This window comes from Myiozetetes cayanensis, unplaced genomic scaffold (assembly GCF_022539395.1).
Source record: "Myiozetetes cayanensis isolate MyiCay16 unplaced genomic scaffold, myiCay2020 scf1, whole genome shotgun sequence".
In the NCBI taxonomy this organism is placed as follows: Eukaryota; Metazoa; Chordata; class Aves; order Passeriformes; family Tyrannidae; genus Myiozetetes; species Myiozetetes cayanensis.
In genome coordinates, this window is record NW_026086604.1 from 141,378,011 (window position 1) to 141,392,368 (window position 14,358).

A 14,358-nucleotide genomic window follows, 5' to 3' on the forward strand; every position below is an offset into this window, starting at 1 on the left:
GTTTTAGTTATGTGTGAAGTTATGAGAAAAAACAGCTGTTTGGCATACATGATGGCTTATCTTAAAGTGGGTGAATCAAAGTAAAACTTGCAGTGTTTGACATGCAGATGTATTAAGCCTGCTGTTATCCAAAGGTCAAAAAGATATTTATAGATTAACTGGTGTTAAAGAAAATATTAACTATTTGCAAACTTAGGATACACTTGGGAAAAAAACCCCACACTTCTGTAGCTTCTTTCTATGGCATTGTTTTACCCTTTGTTTAATGAAAAGACGTAAGTTTACTTTTCTCTCTTTTGTTATTTTCAATAGAAAGACAAAATATGCACTTACCCAGAATACCAGTGTTTATACAAGGGTGAAATCCCCACACACATTAACACTCCTTCAGTATTATTCAAAAGATATATAAGTTTTGTTTCCTGCTAATTACAGGGGAAACTGCAGCAGCTTAAATGCCATTATACAGGAGTTCTAGAGTGATGGTTATTTTAAATGATTTTGGAATAAATAAAATATTAATAAAATTTTATTATCCTTTTTAGGCATTTACTAGAGAAGTAAGAACTTGCAGAACATCTTTGAGTCAGGAGCTAAACAGATAATTCTTTGTTTAACTAGTTGTAAAGTCAAAAGAGCCTTTATTTGAAGTAGCTGTATTGTATACATCTTACATTTGATATATTTTGTCAGTAGCATAATCACAGGGAGAGAGGATTAAATACACTGAACTGAAAGGAACATATTTTGAACATATCCATATAACAGCCCCTTAATCTCTGGTGGCCTGTGTAAAAAGAGCTGCTCTGGAGATGTGGATGGTCCCTGTGAACAAGCAGAACCCAGCCTGGAGGGGTTCAGCTGCTGGGCTTCCTTAGAATAAACACCCAGAATATCATCATCACCCCAAAGAGTGCTGCATTCCATTAAAACCTCTCTGCGGGGAAAGGACTGGGGTTTTATTTTATTGTACTTTATTTTATTTCAATGACTGCATTTAACTCTTGTAAAAGAGCTGAAGGTGTGGAGAAGTGTTTTGGATTTCATGCTTCTTGCTAGACAGTTTTGGAGTGAAAAGGCAGTTACCCCAATTTGCCTAAAGTACCCAGGAAGCGCAGGGGGATCCTCTCGTCCTCTCCCAACAGCTGCTGCATTTCTGCACTTCAGTAATACCCACATGATGGCAGAAGAGAACAGACAGCTGCAGACACAATCTGTCAGGTTTAAGAGAAGCACCAAGTTAACTTCTGGTATTTTTGTGAAGCACTGTCTATATTTATCTGTTAAAGTATATAAACATCTGTAAGTATTTAAATGTAACTATATAGAACAAATGAATACGTGTACATATATACATAGTATGCATTTATAAATATAGATTTCTGATAAGTGTGAGGAAAAGTGGTTTTAGTTTTGGATGGGCCTTACTGTTCCTAAGAGTCAGAGAATAACAGAGATGTAAAAACAGTTGTCTTAAAACCCTTTCTTACTTTCATTGCCAGGAGCTGGTAATAGTTTGTTTTGTCTATACTGTTACACGGATAAAAATCTATGATTAAATGAGAGTAGGATGAGACTCTGAAAAGGAGAAAACCATACAATTCTAAGTCTTTCCACAGTCGGTGAAGCTCCAATTTTACTAACTTAGGGCAGGCTGCACTTAGCAACTGGAAAAAATAACAAAAAAAAGTGAACTTTGTTGTTACCACTCTACATAGTTTTACTGCATACATTGCACATACCAATGTTGAAAATCTCCCAGCCTCACTAATCCAAAATGATTTCAGACATGCAATTTATTTTTATAGGCAGTCTTGTAAAAATAATTTTTCTTGGGTTTTATGTCTGGAAAGTGTTCACTACATTACAGGCACTGCATCAGCTAATAGTAATTACTGGGGGCAAAAAAACCCCAAAAATGTAGCAAAATTAGCAAATTAATTATATGTGAAAAGTTAACAGAAACTATGATTTAAGCACAAAGCTAAGAATCACTTCCCCAGAAATCCTCCTCCCAGCTCTGCTATCTGATTTTTTGTATAATCCCAAATGAATCTAACCTTTCTGTTTCTCATTATCATGAAGGTTAATTAGTGAGTGGTTGGGCAACACTTGGAAAAAAAAAACAAACCACAAAACCCAAAACCAAAACAACCACCACCAACAAAAAAATCCCAAACAGAAAATGCTGACCACTGTTATGATGAGGTTCAAGATCCTTAATTTGACATGGGTGTACAAGTAGATGGTCTTTTAATTGCAAACTACATATAAGTGATACTTGCACAGTGGTTGACTTCTGATTGCAATTGCATATCTAAACTAGGGAAAAAATTGTAATTAATGTTTCAAATTAAATTGTAATTAAAAGTTGTAGGCATGGGTTGTGACAATTAGGTGTCTTCTCTTGTTTTGTGGAGCTTGCCACTATTCCAGAGTGTTATTGCAGGGCAGCTGCAACAGAAGGGGCAAGAACTCATTCATGTGCTTTAAACACTGTGGTACCTACACAGAGGAGTGAGTAATAGCAGCTGGATCACCACAAATGCCTAATTATGCAAAAGAAGGAGGAAGGATACGGTGTGAACATCAGCAGCCTGCTAGTAAGCTGACCTTTCTGTAGTGGGTTTCTAAGAGAGCACAGCATGATATGTGCCCACCACCCCTTTGGATGCAGTCAATTGTCCTGGCCTCCAACCTGGAGGACACACAGGGAGACAGTGCTGTGCCCCAGCCTCATGATTCTCTTTGTGCCCTGGTTCCCATGGGTAGAAAACCAGGACTAGTGACTGGCTCCAATAACATCCAGACCAGGGAACTGGGATTGCAGAGGGGTGCCCTTAAACACTTCCCACCCTAAACTTAGATGTAGTCTGCAGTATTCAAAGGAATCCATCAAACATTTTTTCTAAGTTTCACTCATCCTAAGAAACATAGACAAAACATTGCTTGAGCCAGCTTTGCTGGTGTCCAGCAGCCTTGTGCGAAAGATGAATTTCTTTCTCTCCTTCTCACTTTCTGCATCAGGCACTTTCACATGTTCATAGACTCGGTCGCTTTTTTATATACTTGTCAGAGTTAAAAGCAAATTTACATGCTTTGGTAACTGGGAACTTGTGTTATAATGCAGTATGGGGATTTCTTTCTGACTGCCTGAGTCAGAATACAGAGATTGAGGGTTTGAGGAACAGTGCAGGAGCACTGAGCCCATTCTTCTTACAGCACCCAGACTGTGGCTGAAGGTGGGCAGCTCTTGCATCACCCTACAACATGTGCAGGATGGCACTTGGGTAACAAAAGGTGACTGTTTAGAATCAGAGGAAAGAGCAGCATTTGCATAAGGTGAAAATGACAGAAAAAGAGGATCAAGTGTAGCATCTGTTGACCTGAAGGTTAGAAATTATCAAGCAAATCTACCTTATCCTGAAAATAAAAATAGATCAGTGCATCCAGTGGCATGTGAAATGGAAGATGCATGTGTCATGTGAAATAGGAGCTAATGACCAAGATTAACTATATTACCCAGAAAGAACATTTTTTCCCCTTAATGTCTCCAAGCTACTCTGTATCAGAACCTTCCTTAATTTTGTGGGTCCAGCTGACTGCCCACCACGACCTCATTCCTGGCTATGTAGAATTTGTCTTGATGGAATCAGAACAAAAGAGTATTTTGTAATCTGGTTGTTTAATATTAGCTGAAAAGGGGTATCCAGATGGATTTTTCTTTTTAGAGAATCTGATTGCCATGGCAAATCTAATCACCTGTGGGGAGGAAGAGGAGTTTTTTAAGTTAGTCACCAGGACTGAAGTCTTTAATTTTATGAAGCGAGAGATGTTCTGTGCCAAACTCCAGCATTACTTGAGCATTTAAGGATCTTAATGGTGAAAGTGTTGGGGTTTGTAATTAAGAGCTCTTACTAAAATAGATCTGTTAACATACAGTCTTAACAAGTTTGTGAACAAAAAATAAAAGAAAGTGGGGTGCTGGAAAGCTACTTTAATTCACAGAACAACCTAAATGATTCTGTGATTTTATAACTCTAAGGAGCTTTACTTAAGGTAACTAGAAATTTTTAAGTTGTGAGATGACCTAGCAGATGAAAGAATATAATTTGAGTTCTAAGTCTGATTTTAATTCTACAGTAGGAGACATATGACAACACCGGGTAAGATTTGTCTGAAAAATTAATAAAAATTAATTAATTAATTAATCAATCAATCAATTCCTAAAAGGAAATACGCTCTGACTTGTTTGTTTGTTTGTTTGTTTAAAAAGTAGCCATACATCTTCTGAGGCCCTTCAGTACAGCAGTATTTTTAATTAAAAGTGACATTCTGAATTCATTGGCAGGTCATATGAATATATTGTGCACCTTGAGGAAAATTTTGGGAAAAAGAACCCTCAAATTTGGTAGCAGTAACTACATTTAACCTGGACAGCTGTTTCTTTGCTGGTAACAGAATGTGGTAGATGCTTTCTTTTTGATGGCATAAGATTAAAGAAAGCATGCACTGTCATGACCAAAATATTAAGCTTGACAGCCTCTGTAAAGATCCCCCATCAGAATCTCTCAGTAACTGGGAAAGATATCCTAGGGCACAAGCCAGTAAGTAAAAGAAAGATAAAAAAGACAAAAAGTGCTAAACAGAAAGTTAAAAGCAGGCTCAGTCCTGACATCCAGAAAATTATTTGTCTCTATAGATTGTCTTACTGTAATTATGCCCAGACACAGTTTATCTGCCTGTTAAAAGCAGGCATTGGCTTTGACAACTTCAGTATCTAAATAGATATTCAGATTAAGGTTTATTTTCTACCTTTCCAAGGAGTAATTTAACCTATTCAGCTGCCTCTCAGTGTTTCTATGTGTTTATTTTCTTCTATTAATAAAATAATAGTCTTTACATTTAATTTGATTTAAAGCTCTTCTAACTTTCAGCTAATGCTACTGCTTTTCTTTTTTTTTTTTTTTTTTTAAATTGACCCCAAATTTGGCTTTGCAAACCTCATTTTTTTGTTCAGAGTTAGTGAGATTTATTTAAATCTTCTGTGAAATTTAGTTTCCATTTGCAAAGATCTCAAAGAAGAATTCACAATCATACTCTTGCTGGTGGGGTCCCATCAGGGATGGAAAAGCCAAATGTTTAGAGTATTGGTTTTGGTAAATACTTCTGGATATGTCCTTGACATAGGAGGCTGAAGTGTTTCCCTCGGGGCCTGCCCTTTTTGCTGCAGTGGGACTGGACCTTTGAAAGCATCCAGCAGTGTACATTGTCACACCATTTTGCATCTTTGAAATACAATCAGATTCAATTTCCTTGTAATCAGTCCGTGAATCTAAAGAGAGACATAAGAACTTAAGACCCAGACAACAGCTGATTCCTGAAGCTGGTTCTTCCTCTCCCTTTCACACTCCTGCAAAGGCAGAGGGGAGACTCCCAGAGGGGTCACTGACCTCTTGGGAAGCAGATCTGGAGGCTGTTCAGAGAGGTGTGCCTGCTAGTGACTGTGTTTTACACCCAACAAAATGCCTGTGCTGGTGCATAAATCTGGGTCGTGGTTTGGCCTTTACTGATTTTTTTGCTGATTGTGGGTCAAACATTACTCCTGGTTGCAATTAGGAATTAAGTAACCTGGTTTGTGGGAACAGTGGAGTTGCTCCTAATTCACAGTTCATAACAGAGACCAGAGGTCTCTGATTTTTAAAAGATTTAGCTTTTGTTATTCCAAAAGTGCTCAGGACAGACTGATAGTGCTATACAGTGTATTTTAACAATGTCATGAGAAGAATGACAAATTGAAATAAGATCTTCACTGCTAGGCTGTAAGTTGGGGAATTTTTACTTTATGTTACCTTTTGCTTGAATAAGCAGTTGTGCATGATGGATTTTGACAGAATCAGGGAGGATATTCTGAAAGGCAAAAATTATTTACATTTCACAGCTGACTGACTAATGGTCTGTCTCTCTGTGCTGGATTCGACAGTGCAAGTTTCATCTCCAGTACTTCTAATCTAGCGGGGAATCAAAACAACAATGTGACTTTCCAGCCCAAGTGATTTGGGCAGGGATTGCTTGGCAGGGCTTTCTGTGGGAAATCCATGCCACCTCATCAAGCTTGTTTGGCAGAAGTGAAGTCAGTGCCACGCTCTGCTCGTTCTTCTGTTCCACCATGACATGAAAGGGAGGTCTCAGGAATGTCACTTTTGAAGACAACATGGATGCAATCTTAATAAAGAAAGTGAGGTGATATTTTTAGTGCCATTTTTAAGATACAGTACACCAGCATTCTCATATAAAGTTAAGATAGAAACTTCAAAATCCAGGTCAGTGGACTTACATAAATCTAAATGTCTGGCACTGCTGGTTCCCCTGAATAAGAATGTTGATACCACTGCTAAACCCTTGCCATTGATTTAGAGGAATCTACTGAGTAGTACATTATACCTTTACAAGATTAGTTTAATCAACGTAGAGAGGTTAAAAAAAAGTTGGGGGGAGGGCTTCATTTGATCATTCCATATGAAGTTTGTTGATATTTCAAATTGAAAATTAATCCCCTAAAAGCAACCGCTGTGAACACTCCTAAAGTCACAGTGTGACTTCTCACTTTTACCACCTCAGGAATACATTAAAATGTACCTGATGCCACTGCTTACAGAGCAGAATACAATCGGCCAAGGAACAGTGTTGATATAGTAAGAACTACATTTGCATAGCCACTAATGGCCAATAAAAACTACTTAATCATATTAGCTATTTTTAAATACATAATTGCATCTACCTAAGAAAGAAAACCAGCTAACATTCTTCACATATATCCATTACTGTATACTAAAAATTGACTTTATTCCTAGTAACCTGAGATCACTTTGTTTGCATATGATTTAAATGAAAAGAAATGCCTAAATGTACCCCTTGGAATCAGGCCAGACTGACACTTTCTGTGTGGTATCATTTTGAGATCCAGATTTATGTGATGTATGATTACAGCATGAAAATTGCGGTTTAGCCATAATTTTTCAAAGGCAGTCAGTAATGTGAGGTTTTTCAGGGCCCGAGCAATCTCATGTTGCTTTAAAGGGGCCTGCTTTTTCAGGCCTTGTGTCTGGTTGTCTCCAGTGATGCAAAGGTGCCCAGCTCCTCACTTCCAAAATTCTGAATACTCATTTTCAGGCTGCCTAAAAGATGGAAGAACTTGTTTTCAAACTCTAAGGTGCCTCGAAGACAAAACTTGAGACACTAAGCCACAAAGTGATTTTGAAAACTTTTAGACCCCGCTCTTCTGCAAGGAAAGGGACCAGTGGGGGTATGTGTCTGCCAATCAGAAGGTGTATCCCTACAGACGATGGCACATGCTCAAGCCTCACTTGGACTGAAGTGCAGTGTGCTGAAGGCTGCTTCCCAAAAGACCACTGTAAATTGCTTTTAGCTATTGGGACCGGAGAAGTCATCCATATGGCATTTGCCAGATGCATCATTTCCTTATGCTCTGCTGGTCGTTGGGATGTTGCAGCACCACAGTGCTTAGGTGTTACTCTGACCTTTTAATGACACTCTGTGCTGTACACGGTGTTGTCTTCACACTCATTTGTTTCAGCCTGTCAAACCCCCACAGGAAGAAGCTGGAAGAAGCAAAGCTTTTGAGACTTGGGTCTAATGCACTTGGTTTCTCCTTCTGAAAAGTAAATATTTGTATAATAATCTGCAGAACCCCTAAAGCAGCTGTGAAATGATCTAGGCATGAGATCTTGTGAGCAGATCCAGGATGTAGGAAAACAGCCAGCAAGATTTTGTTTACTCTGCTTTGAGAAAACGACAACTGAAATTACAGATAAAACATCTGTCTGAGAGGAGACTGTCAAGTGGGAAATGTAGTGGTAGAGCCTATACTGTACCTGTTGTGCTGGTGGTAAGGGTGACAAGAGCTGGGGAACTATCTCCCATGAACAGCTCGTTCCTGAGACCTGTGCTGTGCTCCTGTGTTTACTCAAACTCAGCTCTCCATAGTTTGCAGAATCTGGCCTTTTCTCAGCCTTGACCCTGCCCTTGGATGCCTCCCATGGTTTCTGACTTCCAGCTACTTTTTCTATGCTATTTATAGCACACCAGCTGGGGAACATTATTGTGCATCTCTGTTGAATTTCTATTTTAAAGAGTGACTTTGGTTTTTATTTACATTCATGTTAATTCAATAAGTTGTTTGGCATCATTTGGACTTTTCTAGTCAGGTTCCCTTTACACTGCATTTATCACATTGCTTCCTCCAGTTTTGTTTTTCTTTCTCCTGCCATAACTGATTCTCTCTGTCCTCCAGCTTTCCATTAGCTATCTCCTTTGTTTGGAAAAAAGTAACCCAGAGTATATTCTTTCTTTCTTAAAAGCATAATTTGTTACCAGGAAATAAGCATAGAGATCAGTTGGAAAGTAGACCTCAAGTCTCAGTATGCTCATCTGATTTTTTGTGACCTGTTTCTTGTAGATGCAGGTATCTTGTTTCAACACCTTGATCATTGTGCTCTTTGCACATTCCCAGTTCATTTCCAAGTAAGTGTTCTGCTTTGTTTCACGTGTCTTCGTCTTCTGTGCTTTCAGCTGCCCTTTCAGATATGACCTTTCAGTTACATCAGATTTTATCTCTTGGATATTCCAACTTCTCGGGCATAAGCTCCTGTATTGCAGGTCCAGACTGTGAATACTGGATGTGTGTAGATGGGGAAATACTCAAAGGAGTAGATGATATACAAAGGGAGTGAAGAATTTAGACTCTAGCTCAGTTATTAACTTATTTTTTATGCTTAGCAATAAAAGCAAAAGAATAATACAGTACATCCATATAATGTTAATAACTTTATGTCATTATTATCTCAGATGTTATTGTGCTCTTATTAAAGGGTATATGTTTCTACTGTGACGTGAGGCAACACAATAGAATCCACATTCAGTTCTTATTTTATAAAGCCTGTGGAGAGCACATAACACCTCTCTGCACAGATAAATGCATTCAGGAAGCATTTAAGTGTTTGACTAGCAGATTTGCTTGTACCATGCACAGACAGCTTCCTGTTTGTACAGAAATAAAACTCAGCGATGCATTTGCCCAGATATAGAAAGTCACAGGAGAATATTTAACTTCTGTGACTGTCCTTCTTCTACAGCTGAAAATTGGTATTTAAAGAAAATATTTTCCTTCATTCAGTTTATAACTAATTTTGAAACCCTCATTTGTAGTTCTTTTACTGATCCAAAAAATCTGCCACCAGCAACTGCAGGCACTGAAATGAAGGTTGCTTACAGGGTGCCTGCTCAGATCTTCTCTGGGGACTTCCAAATGCCCTGCAAATTTGTTTTCATTTGAGATACTCATAAATTATACTGATGATCATTACTGTTTCCCTTACTGTCCATTTCATAGGTTTTAAGCATTTTTGACTATTATTCAATGGAAATGTTGGAGTAATAAAAAAATTAGAATGGTACATACCTGAAGCTCCGAGTTTTTTGCACAGCTTCACAGCCTCCTATACATGTATTTCTGCAGAAATTAAATGCAGGGCTTTGAGGGTAACCCATATATACCTCTCAGATATGGCAGCACTGGACACAGATAACACTTTATGCATACAACAAGGGTATTTGGCCAAGTCAATACTGGTTCAGTCAATTGAAATGGTATGGTTAAGTTGTTGGTAATTTGGTGGTTGAATATAATACCAAATACATGCTTCAGAGTGGGAAGAGTCAAAGGTTTGAATTTTCTTTAGATGTGTTATAGTACAATGCTTGTGCCTTGCTTCTTTCCAAAATAGCATATTAAAATTCTGCTTTGCCTCTTTAATCTACTATTGTTCAAAATGTTAAAAATACACTAAAATCTGGGCTATAGACAGAAAGCACTATAGGTTACGTTTATACCAGCAAGTAGGGAAGATTTTGGAACAGACAGGTAAAATATTTGGTATGAGCGTTCATATCATACAACTTCTGTGGGTTTTGCTTTGGGTTGCCTGTGGGCCACCTGGACTGAGCTACCCTGTGCATTTGGAGTTCACCAGGAGTGTGCTTGGAGTTACTTTCTGATTTTAACCAAAGAAAACTCTTTATGCTCTTTGAGACTTTCCTGTGAAGTTAATCAAATCATGGGAAATGTGAACAAAATATCTTCTTAAAACACTATTAGTAGACATGATCTTAGGTTAAGTTGCAGAAATTAACTGGACAGTCTTGTAGAATAAATCATCATAGACTATTCCTGATGCAGTTTGGCCTATTTTCTATCAAATAATATCTTATTATTAAGTGCCTTGACAAGAAACTCTTACCTTTGTGAATTTAAATAACTGTTTTGTAGAAGATGTAAAATTTGCAGGTTTTGTTCCATCCCATCCCTCAGACTAAGCTTTAAATATTAACTTTCCTTGTGCATTAGGAATGACATGTGAAGTGTTTCCCTTCAGCTATGAAAAACATTCGTGAGTCTTCTTCAAAGTTTGTGGAATACATAAAGTCCTGTCAGCAGTAATCCCTGGGCCATCAGTCTTCCAACCCTAGGTAAATACAAACTTGCACAGTTATTATGTCTGTATTAAGACATTATTAGGTCTTGACTGCAGTTGGCAGATACTGGCACATAGTGGTCTGTATGGCTAACTTGTACCATTCCCTGGCCTTTCCTGTCACCTGAACTGTGCTACACCTTGTCTAGGGGAGCCAAACCCACGGTAAGAATGTCATTGCTACTCCCTGGCCTTGTTAATGGTGTCTGTACAAGTAAACAAAGAAGGACCAGGGAACAGGATCCCAGCACCACAACTGTCCCAACCAGTGGGTGGGATGATTGGATGACTCACCCAGTGGGTGAGAGAAAGGGCATGGACACGTCTACCTGGACTTCACTAAAGCCTTTGGTGCTGTCTCCACAGCATTCTTTCCGAGAAGCTGGCAGGTGCACTTGTCACTGGGTTAAGAACTGGCCAGATGGCCAGGCCTGGAGAGTGGTGGTGAATGGAGTTACATCCAGCTGGTAGACCTGTCACAAGTGTGTTCCCCCAGGGCTCAGCACTGGGCCAGTTCTGTGTAATGCCTTTATCGATGATCTGAATGAGGGGATCAAAGGCACTCTCAGTCAGCTTGCAGATGACACCAAGATGGGTGGGAGTGACACCAAGATGGGTGGGTGTGTTAATCTGCTGGAGGGTGGGAAGGCTGTACAGAGGGATCTGGACAGGCTGGATTGGTGGACTGGGGCCAGAGGTATGAGATTCAGTAAGTTGAAGTGGCAGGTTCTGCACTTAGGTCACAACAACACTCTGCACAGCTACAGGCTGGGGGAAGAGCGGCTGGAAAGCTGCCCAGTGGAAAAGGACCTGGGGATGCTGGTTGACAGCTGATGTAACATGAGCCAGCATGTGCCCAGGTGGCCAAGAAGGCCAGTGGCATTCTGGCTTGTATCAGAAACTGTAACCATCAGGGCAGTGATTGTCCCCCTGTACTTGGCTCTGATGAGGCCACACCTGGAGCTCTGTGTTCAGTTTTGAGCCCCTCACTGTAAGAATGACACTGAGGAGGGCAACAGATCTGGCAATGGAAGGTTCACGTCTGGCAACTGGAGTACATGTCTTATCAGGAGCGGCTGAGGGAGCTGGGGGTGTTTAGTCTAGAGAAAAGGATCACTGTAACCACCATTTTAAGGTGTATTGGCCTCAGCACAGACTCTGATGCATGGGGCAGGCATGGTCCAGAAATGGATGTGAGCAGAGGAGCACAAAGCTGGGACATGGGGAAATGTAAATGCACAGAATGTTCCTTTGACTGGAAGTGCTACTACAATGTACCACAAGAAATTACTATCCAGGAACAGGCCAGAATTATTGACTACAACATTCAAACCTGCCAGGGAGCTACATTTTCCAGCCAACAGTTCCTTTGCAAGGAGGGCAGTTGGGTCAGGACAAGGGAGTACATATGCTTGCCCCTGCATCAGCAGTGATAATCTCTTCTTTCTTCTTCCTTTGGCTGCAAGCTTCTGTGTTAGCAGACCTTAATCTTTTCTAGATTTTATTATAGCTCCCTCAATGGCTGTACCTCAGGGCATGGAAAATACTCATCTGAACAACTGAGTATTTATTTGGTAGAACAACATCTCCTTCCAGTGTGGTGTCTGTCTTTTCCCTCTTATCTCAGAAAGAAAGACATCAGAAAAATCCAGGAACATAAATGTGATCGAAATGTCCCAGACCTGCTGGGAAAAATAAATATAATTCCTGACTCTGTTTGATATAGATCTATCACTCTAGAAGTTTGAGTTTGATGAACTCCTAAGTTCCATCATCCTTAAAGTGTGTTGCTCAGTTCCCCAGAGCTGACAGAAAATGGACAGAACATGAAGTGTGTTGAAAAGCTAGCAGAGCATGTGGACTTCTCCAAAAGAACATGAAGTGCCTCATACTCACTCCTTCAAAGGGAGAAAACTGTCCTCTTTCTTAATCATGCCACATTCTGGACTTGCTGGAGGTTTCCTGGAAAGCAAGAAAGTAAGATCTCTAGTTCTGTTTGTTCATAAAAGTGGTCATTATGCAACATTCTGGCAATAGCATTTATAACCCATTTCTTTAAAATTTTTCTCTCCATGCTGTTTTCTCTGTTATCCTTTCTTTGGCTCTTTTACTTTACCTCATCCTCCAAAATGAGGACATACAGTTCTTAGTTTCCTTTTATTTATTTATGTTCTCTGCATGAGAAGTGTGACTGTTATTTCAATTTGTTTTTCTGACAAGCTAAAATAGTGTTTCTGTATGTCATCACTGCTATGCATTAAAGTAATTGTTTGTATTAAAATAATTTTCTTCTATTTTATGCTTTGATTTGTATTTCAGATCTAACGCTAGAGACTGCTTTTATCTCATTATCTAAGATTCAGTCAAAATTTAACTGAGATTAGTTACTTTGGAGTTTTCCCCCTCCATTTTCTCCTTTCATTTAGCTCAGTACATGCCCCACAGCTGACTTGTGGCATCTGTTATTCCTGTCTTCTGCTGTATCTGAACAGAGGTGACAACTCCCCACAAATGGTACTACTTTATTTTATAAGGGACCATGTTCCAGACTGAACCAAATTTTTCATTTTCTTTTCACATCTGCCTGATGCTAAAAGTTGATTCACAAAGCTCTATAGGTAACTCCCAGGACTATCAATATGAGGTGCAGCCATCCTGCAAGATTTCTTTACTATTTTAATTATTTGTCTGTAGCAAAAGAAATGGTTCTTTGTAAAGCCCTCATCAGGTCCAAGTTGTTGATCACTTTGGCTGAGATGTTGGTGCATCAGCTCTGGGTTTGGGACTGATTCACTGAATCAAGCCTTCTTGATAAAATCTTTGGGAGAAGTGTCAGGCCAATTTACAATCAATTGCTACAGACAGTAGAAACATCTGCTTCCCATCCTCTTCCTTTCATTCACCGTTAGAGACAATTTTGGCTAAAGTGGAAGAAATTGTAGGATGCCCATTAACATCAGTTACTTTATTTAGCATCTGCGTTTTAGTCCTCTTTCATTTGTTTCTAAACTCATCTTCATCTGCTGAGCCAAGAACAAATGACAAAAAGTACAAAATCTGGTGAGGCAGTGAAGATCGACAAGATGACTGCAGGGGACAAGAAAATGAACCAATTTCAGTGAGATTTTCAGTTGACATCAGAAAAGCCTCCAAGATTGTCAGTGCACCACTTAGAATAAAAATATGTTGTAATTATATTAAAAAAAAAAAGAGGCATTTTAATTTTCTGTGGTATCTAAGCAAGTGGTGATCAGTGTTCAGCTCAGTTGCCCACATACAGGTGTGTAGAGGCATCTGAGATGCCTGGTGACCGTGAGCTCCCTTGGCTCCAGAAGGGCATGGGTATACCATGGGTCCTCCCAGCCTTGTGCAGGTGCCTTGGGTGTCCAGGAGCATCACAAATCTCATGACAAGAAGACTATGGGGCAGGTGAATTGAGTGTTGAGATTCACTGTTGGTGCCTTGGGACAGAGATAACATTAGTTTGCCTGACCACCTGATGACAACACACTACAGATGGGATGTCCAGGCACAGATTTTATATATAATTCTTAATTATACTCAATTTTCATAAAAGTTTTTATTTTCAAGGTGGGGTTTAGTCCTAGTCTCACGGTGATTTTGCCAACTTGCTGGACCGTGAGATGTCATCTGGATTCCCTGGGTTCTCCTTGCCCTATCTTCCCCATATTTCTAGCCAGGACCTGTCCTCTGCCCTGGGGCATGTTAAGGTGTAGAGTCTGGAAGAGAACAGGGCATGCTACTCCCATCACATCTGTGTATGATGTGTGTAGCTACAGATTTA

At 39.6% G+C, this 14,358-nt stretch overlaps 1 long non-coding RNA gene across 1 annotated transcript in view; it reads right to left on the reverse strand.

The window, feature by feature from the left end:
- Positions 1-835: 835 nt before the first annotated feature.
- Positions 836-14,358, reverse strand: part of LOC126637394 (uncharacterized) — a 55,385-nt gene continuing 41,862 nt past the window's right edge. The window contains exons 2-3 of the long non-coding RNA XR_007628314.1: positions 12,450-12,515; positions 836-1,214 (exon numbers count right to left, since the gene is read on the reverse strand). This is a non-coding gene — a long non-coding RNA (uncharacterized LOC126637394). The remainder of the gene's footprint in view (positions 1,215-12,449; positions 12,516-14,358) is intronic.